Source organism: Theobroma cacao, chromosome 3, assembly GCF_053813885.1.
Source record: "Theobroma cacao isolate CCN51 chromosome 3, ASM5381388v1, whole genome shotgun sequence".
Lineage (NCBI taxonomy): Eukaryota > Viridiplantae > Streptophyta > Magnoliopsida > Malvales > Malvaceae > Theobroma > Theobroma cacao.
In genome coordinates this window covers 29,725,266-29,733,600 of record NC_142641.1, presented here as the reverse complement: position 1 = coordinate 29,733,600, position 8,335 = coordinate 29,725,266, and the positions used below count along the sequence as shown (strand labels likewise).

The 8,335-nt window shown below is 33.0% G+C and overlaps 2 non-coding genes across 2 annotated transcripts; both read right to left on the bottom strand.

The window, feature by feature from the left end:
• Nucleotides 1–1,587: 1,587 nt before the first annotated feature.
• On the bottom strand, nt 1,588–1,693 carry LOC148763683 (small nucleolar RNA R71). The gene has a single exon (XR_016025589.1). It is a non-coding gene; the product is annotated as a small nucleolar RNA R71 (small nucleolar RNA).
• Nucleotides 1,694–5,092: 3,399 nt separating this feature from the next.
• Nucleotides 5,093–5,199, bottom strand: LOC148763682 (small nucleolar RNA R71). The gene has a single exon (XR_016025672.1). It is a non-coding gene; the product is annotated as a small nucleolar RNA R71 (small nucleolar RNA).
• Nucleotides 5,200–8,335: the final 3,136 nt, after the last annotated feature.

The following is an 8,335-nucleotide window of genomic DNA, read 5'->3' as shown; positions in this document are numbered from 1 at the left end:
TTATAAGTTCTTTTTTATAAGTTATAATTTTTGTTAAAATTATCATAGAAGATATTTCTATTTTTTGAGAGGGTAATATTGTAATTATTTTTAACAGATGAGGATATTTTTGAAACAAAAATAAAAATTCTCTTGTATTTTTAAAAGAAGAGAAGAAAAAGCTCCTCATAAAAGCTTTTCCTGAAGCTCTTTTTTTAAAAATTTTATTCTTTAAAAAAAAAACTACTTTTTTTTAGAGCTTCTCAAAATTTATGTTTGGTCTGGCTTTTACTTTTAAGAGATAGATAAACTGAAAAAAAGCCAGGCCAAACAAGCACTTAATGCTTCTAATTGCCTGATCACTAATTAGATTGATCTAGAAACTTAGGTTGAAACTTGACAAAGGAGATTTAGGTAAACTTTGAATAGAATAGCGTATGATCAAATGTATATAGTTGATTAGGTGGTTTGATTTGCATGTAGGGTAGACATGCACCTATAAGCCATACATAGTCAGGATTAGAGCACAAACTTAATGAATTAGTCTTTCTTCAATTTTATTTGCATAGACATATAGTAAGTTAATTGGGAGAGATATTTTTATAAGAAACTCGATAGAGACTTGTAAATAAATTAGGACTCTAGGTTAGCAACTTAATCTACTAAACTAAGTTAAGAGAGAGAGAGAGAGAGAGAGAGAGAGAGAGAGAGAGAGAGAGAGAGAGAGAGAGAGAAAAAGAGAGAGAGAGAGAGAGAGAATATTCAGATGAAGTATTGAGGGAAATTATAATCTTAGGTCTGGTAGTCAATCAAGTTTAATAAAGTAATTTTGCTTAGTAATTTTAGATTACTTTTAGTTTTGAAGTTTGTTAAATTTAATTTTTATTGTTTGAATAAAATTAGGGTGTATTAATTTTAGTAATCAACAAATAAGAATTAAAACAATTCTCTGCGAGAACGATACTCTACTTTATCATTATATTACTTGTTTGCGATGCATGCACTTACGTAAGAAATCAACAAGTTTTTGGCGCCATTGATTGGGAATTGATTTTTAATTCTTTCTTGTTAATATTAATACCAAGCATTCCTAATCTTAATTCAAACTTTTCTTTTCTTTAATTTTTCAAGTATTTTTGGTCATTGTATGCGAAGAGCCAAAAATTTGGAAATCATTCCTTTTGATCGAGAAATCGAAAAGGCTTTCCAAGACTTTAGAGGAAAAATCAACAAGTTTCTACTCCAAGTAAAACAATGGCTGATCAACAAGGGGATAAGGCTAAGCCTTTGAGGGAATATGTTGTCTCACTAGTATAAGGTCTTAACTCTAGTATCCGAAGACCTACCATTCAAGCCAACAACTTTGAAATTAAACCAGCAATCATTCAAATGATTCAGACTTCTGTTCAGTTTGGGGGTTTACGTAATGATGATCCTAATGCTCATATTGTGAATTTCTTGGAAATTTGTTACACATTCAAGGCTAATGGTGTTATTGATGATGCCATAAGATTGAGGCTTTTCCCTTTTCAACTAAGAGATAAAGCAAACAGATGGTTAAATTCGCTTCCTACCGGTTCTTACTTTTTCCATCTGCTAAGACAGCAAAGATGCAGAATGATATCACCTCTTTCATGCAATTTCATTTTAAATCACTATATAAGGCTTGGGAGAGGTACAAGGATTTGTTAAAAAGGTGTCCTCACCATGGATTACCTAAGTGGTTGCAAGTTCAGACTTTTTATAATGGTTTGTTGGAACTTTTTAGAACTACCATTGATGATGCCACTGAAGGTGCACTTATGAGTAAATCCATTGATGAGGCTTATGATTTGCTTCAAGAGATGGCTTCCAATAACTATCAGTGGTCTTTTGAAAGATTGGATACAAGAAAAATTATTGGAGTGCTTGAATTAGATGCGATTAATTCTTTGTCTACATAATTATCTTCTCTCACAAAAAAAAAATTGATAAATTGAGTGTTAATGTTGTTCAGAACCCTTTTGTGATTTGTGAATTTTATAGAGAATGACATTTTAATGACAATTATCCCATTTATTCTGAATCTTATCAATTTGTTGGAAATAGGCAATTGAACAACAATCCTTATTCCAACACTTATAATCCTGATTTGAGGAATCATCTTAATTTCTCATGGAACAATAGTCGAGGGTTTTCATTAGCATTTAAGCCAAACTTGCCTCATGGATTTCCACCTAGAGCTCCTATGCCAGAGAAAAAGCCTTCAATGGAGGATATGTTCATGCAATTCATGACAAAGACTGATGCCTTTATGACAAAGATTGATGCCTTCATGACAAAGAATGATATGTTCATGGAAAAGACTAATGCCATCATTCAAAGTCAAGCAGCATCAATAAAAATTTTGAGACACAAGTGGGCCAACTTGCCAATGCTTTTAATAATAGATCTCAAGGTGCCTTACCTACTGGCACTGAGCCAAACCTAAGAAGAGAAATAAGGAACATTGTAAGGCAATCAATCTCCTCAATGGAAAAAAGGTAAGTAAAAAGGTACGTGGTAAGGATTTAAATTCTGAAATTTCAATTCAATCTAATGAAAAAAAATAAAAAAAGATGCTGAAAAGAAATTGTGATTGAAAAAATTATTAAAAATTCAAAAAAAGAAAAATCACAATTAAAACCTGCACCCCCACCCCCACCACCTTTTTTGTAATGTTTTCAGAAACAAAAACTTGACAAACAATTCTAAAGATTTTTTGAGGTGTTTAAAAAGTTGCACATTAATATTCCTTTACTTAAGCTTTGGGACAAATGCTAGGTTATGTTAAATTCTTGAAACACATTCTGACCAAAAAGAGAAAATTGGAAGAACTTGAGATAATTGCTCTTACTGATAACTCTATTATATAGAGTTATCTTACCATATTTTGAGTGATAAAGTGACTAAGTCTTTGAGTTTAGGCAAACTTTTAAATAGATTTCTTCGTTTTTCTTTAATTAGTTAACTCATGATTGGGCTAGTTTACTTAGTTTATTTTAGTTCATTTTTATGGTTAAAATGCCTTATTTTAGCTATGGCTGATTTACTTCTTATGTTTTTAAGGTCCTCAAAAGAGAAGGGTTCAAGTGGCAAGGAATTGTACAAGCTGGCCAGGTGTAGACTTCACCAAATATACTTTGTTATTTCAGACATAACTCAAGATACAAAAGTCCAATCAATGTGATTCTTAAGCCATTGGAAAGATAAGAGGAAGGGCTACAACTTTCGTGTAATTATGTCATCTAGTTCTAATCAAAACATGGTCAAAATCATGTTATAAATAGCCAGACGGTAGCAATTCTGCACTAGGTAGCTTGAAGAGCCAAGAAGACATGTTTCCCACACAAAATAGAGAGCTAGGCTCCACAGCACCAGCCACCTAGCGCCACGGCTCTTGCACAGGGTTTTTAAAATCTATAATTCTCGATTTTTGACTTTAAAGCTTTAAAAGAGGTATATATAGGCCATTTTAAGGGGGTTTTCGAGAGTGGGAGGTTAGAATAGCTTCTAGAAGAGAGAAAAATATAAACAAAAGAAGAAAGGAAGAGAAAGAAAGGAAGATCAAGGCTCAAAAACTTGCAAAAATTTGTTTCTTTTTCTAGATTTATTCTTCTCTCACTTTCTTTTGTTGTATTTATGATTTCTTTTTTGTGGATGATGTTTGCTGAGAATATGATGAACTAAATATCTATTTCTAGGATTGCGGTTGATCTCTTCATGTAGTTTGGATATTTTAACTTTTTTTTACTTATTATTAATGGGTATTGTGTCATTTATTTCAAATCTATGCTTATTGCTTCTAATTGCTTGACCAACAATTGGATTGAGTTGGGTCTCTAAATGCAACTTGACAAAGAGAGTTTAGAATAGACCAAGGGATTGAATAGCATGTGTCCACTTCACTTAGAGCTTAGGTGACTTAATTAGTGTTTAAAATAGAAATATATCTAAATACCATGTGCAGCCAAATTTAGAGCATAAGCTTAGTGAACCTACCTTAATTAATTGACATAAACATATGGAGAATTAATTATGATAGGTAGTTTACAACATCTCGACGGAGACTTGTAGATATAATTAGACTCTAGGCTAGCAACCATCCCATTGATATAAGTATAAAAGGGGAGATTAAATTCATATGAAAGTAGAGTAATTCCACAATCTTAAGCCTTACTTCACTGATCCTCTAGTAATTTTTAGCTTTAATTCCCTAGTTTAGCCTTTTTACTTTAATTTCTTTTTTAATTAATTTTTCAATTTATATTTACTTGGATAAGATTAGGGTGCTTAAGTTTAGTATTTAGCAAGAATTTAGATACAATTTCCTGTGGAGACGATACTTACTTACTACTATATTTCTTGTTGATCATGTGCGATTGCATAATGTTTTTGCTAAACTAAGAAAATTTTTAAAGCCAATATCTTAGTAATTTAGCAAGCAACAAGTTTTTGGCGACTTTGCCAATGAGTTGTTTTTCTATTCTTTTGCTAATATTACTACTAAGCAAACCAATCTTAATTCAAGCTTTGTTTTCTTTACTTTCAGGTACTTCTTGGCCAGTGTATGAGAAGAGTAAGGAGCTTGGAAATTATCCCTTGTGATCTAAAAATCAAGAAGACTTTCTGAAGATTACTTAGACAAATTTCTCAAGACTCCAATAAATCGAATATAATGGCTGAGAATCAAGGTGAGCAGCAAATTCAAGGATATGTAGTGGATAATTGATCATTGAGGAATTTTGTTGTTCCATTAGTCCAAGGACTTCATTCAAGCATTCGAAGGTCAGTAATTCAAGCTAACAATTTCAAGATTAAGTTAGCCATCATTCAAATGATCCAAACATCTATTCAATTTGGAGGCCTCCCAAATGATGAACCTAATGCACATATTTCTAATTTTTTGGAGATTTGTGACACCTTCAAGCATAATGGGGTCACTGATGATGCCAGTCGGTTGAGGCTGTTTCCTTTCTCATTGCAAGATAAGGCCAAAGTTTGGTTAAATTTTCTTCTTACCAGCTTCATCACTGCTTGGGATGACATTGCATAAAAGTTTCTAGCCAAGTTTTTCCCTCCTGTGAAGACTGTAAAGATGAGGAATGATATTACTTCTTTCATGCAATTGGATTTTGAGTCTTTATATGAATCATGGGAGAGGTATAAAGATTTGCTTCGGAGATACCTACATCATGGTCTACCTAAATGACTGCAAGTGCAAACATTTTATAATGGGTTGTTAAAGTCTATTGATGATGCTTATGATCTATTGGAGAATATGGCCTCCAACAACTATTAATGGCATTCTGAGAAGGCCTTGCTAAGGAGGGTAACGAATGTTCATGAGTTGGATGCTATTAATGCTGTGACTGCTCAAGTAGTTACTCTTACTAAGAAAATGATTCTTTTGGAGTTTATTCAATACAAAGTCCCTTTATTTCTTGTGATTATTGTGGTAAGGGGCATTTAAGCAATCAAGGCCCTCCATCAGGATTGGAGTTAGTGCAATTTGTGGATAATAGGCAAAAAATTAATCCATACTCAACCACATATAATCCTAGGTGGAGGAATCACCCTAACTTCTCTTGGAATAACAATTAGGGCCCTTTATTAGCTTTAAGATCGAATTTTCATCTAGGTTTTGCATTGCAACCAAGACCCCTAGTGTAAGAAATGAAGCCGTCCATGAAAGAACTGCTCATGCGATATATGGCTAAGACAGATACCCTTATTCATAGTCAGGCAACTTCTTTCAAAAATCTTGAGACTCAAGTAGGGTAATTAGCTAATGCTGTCAATAATAGATCTCCAGGGACCCTACCGAGTAATATTAAACTTAATCCTGAGAGGGAAGGCAAGGAACCTTGTATGGAAGTATTTTTTCAGAGTGGAAAAGAGGTTGGCAGTAGTAGTAAGCAAGAAAAGCTACAAGAAAAGCTAATTGAAAATGAATCAGAAGTCGAAAAGCATAACAAGCAAGTGCAAGTCAATGATGCACCGGTAACACACCCTTTTCCTATATTTCCTCAGCATTTCTAAAAGAAAAAGTTGGAGTTCAATTTCAAAAATTTATAGAGGTATTCAAGAAGCTTCACATTTACATCCCTTTTATTGAAGTTTTAGAACAAATGCCTTCATATGCTAAGTTTTTGAAAGATATTTTGACAAAGAAAAGGAAGTTAGGCGAGTATGAGACAGTGGCACTCATTGAAAAGTGTAGCGCTATTATTCAGAAGAAGTTCCCACCAAAGCTAAAGGATCTAGGAAGTTTTTCTATACCTTGTGCTATTAGTGGTTTTAATTTTTCTAAAACTTTGTGTGATTTGGGTGCTAGTGTGTTACTGATGCCTTTATCTGTTACTAGGACTTAAGGACATTCAACCTTGCAATTAGTAGACAGAATAATTCGACACCCTGTTGGGATCCTAAAGGATGCATTGGTTAAAGTGGGGTATCTTTACATCTCGGTTGACTTCCTTGTGTTTAAGATGGAAAAAGATGTGAAAATTTCTTTAATCTTAGGACGACCTTTCTTAGCAACTGTAAGCACTCTTATTGATGTGAAGGAAGGTAAGATAACTTTTATAGTTGGAGAAAAAGTAGTAGAGTTCAATATTTTCAATGCAATTAAGCATCCTACTTCTTTCGTTAGTTGCTTTAGAATGGATGTGGTTGATTAGGGTAAGGGTAAACCTATTTCTCCACTTATAAGTGATCAAGCACCAACCTTTGAGTTAAAGTTACCACCTCCATAGATCAAAACCGAGTAGTCGCTTGAGGAGCATCGTCCACCACGTCTCAATTGTCTTGATTTTCATGTTGGATATCAAGTGTCACTTAATAGTTCTAGCTTTAAACTTTTTCCATCAAAACGTAAGGCAAGATGGTTGGGTCCTTTTAAAGTGATCAAGATTTATCTGTGTGGGATAACAAAGATAGAGGATAAGGCCACTAGAGCGCTTATGGTCAACGCAATGAGCCTCAAGCTGTATGATGTGGATGAAGAAATGCAGAATACGGTGAATCAGTCAAGTTAGTGACTATAAAGAAGCGCTTCATGGGAGGTAACCCAAGTTTTTGAAACTCTTAATCTTTTATTGGAATTTTTTTTTTTCAAATTTTCCCATTAATGTGTTTTTGTTCTTTTTCCTATTTAAATTTTTGTCACTGTAATGAATCCTCCCAACAACTTTGGATATAATGAGGATGAAGATGACGGTTAAAGGATCTCTGCAACTCAAGGGAGTATTCTTGACTTTTCTTTTTTAGTTTTTAACATTAAGGAAAATTTTAATTCTAAGTTTAGGGGGGGGGGACTTTTCAATTTTTAAGCTTTATTGTCTTTATGTTTTTAGACTTTAAGTTTAGTTAAGTTGTTCACCATTTAATTTTCTACATATTTTAAGATTCTAAAGTAGAGTTAGTTGCATCAATTTATGTGATTCACCTATCCCATGATGCAAAATCAATTATCTTGTTATCTTTTTCTCGTAGTAGATGTAAATATTATTTGAGTATTATGTTAAACTCTCGTGAGAAGCATCATTGTAAGATGAGATTTTCCACAATTTGAGCATTATATCTTTTGCATGGAATTGTTGTGTACTTTTAAAGAAGATTTATGTGAATGAAAATTTTGAATAATATTTGAGTTTTAGAATTTGTTTGAGTTTCTCTCGAGGCGAAATCATAGGCAATACTGTTAGGAATTTTGAGAATATAGTGCCCTGAAAAGCAAGTATATTCTCATGTTTAAATTCATTGAATTTATTTGTAATGAAAGTACATTTTGATAATAAGACGAAGAGTTTGTTTTAGTAAGCATTCATTATCTAGTTATTAAGGTACCAAGATTCTATTGAGATATTAAAATACATTTGAATGAAGAGTCATACATAGGAGACATGTATTTTAATTGAATCTAAAAATTGTTCATAGCCATATAATAAAGCTGGTCACTTTATTATGTTAAGGCTGTAGTGTCCAGATTACTTCCAACGAAACGAATGTGATTCATTTCAAGAGAATGATGAGTCCCAAATCATCGAAATGGTTGACTTCGAGTAATGACACTATAACATGAACTGGAATCATGTGAGAATCAAATTTAAGTTTTACCGTTACCTAAATCTTGATCTCGCACTTATGCTTTTGCTTATAGGAGAACCGAAATCCTGATGGATAGTGGACTCATGTTTAATCTCCTTATAATCTTTGATTTATCATGAGCATGATCATCATAAAGCGTTGATCTAGACTCCGTATTTTGGGATTATAATTGAGATGAACATTTGAGAACATATATCCAGATAATGGAGTTCATAGCATTAACATC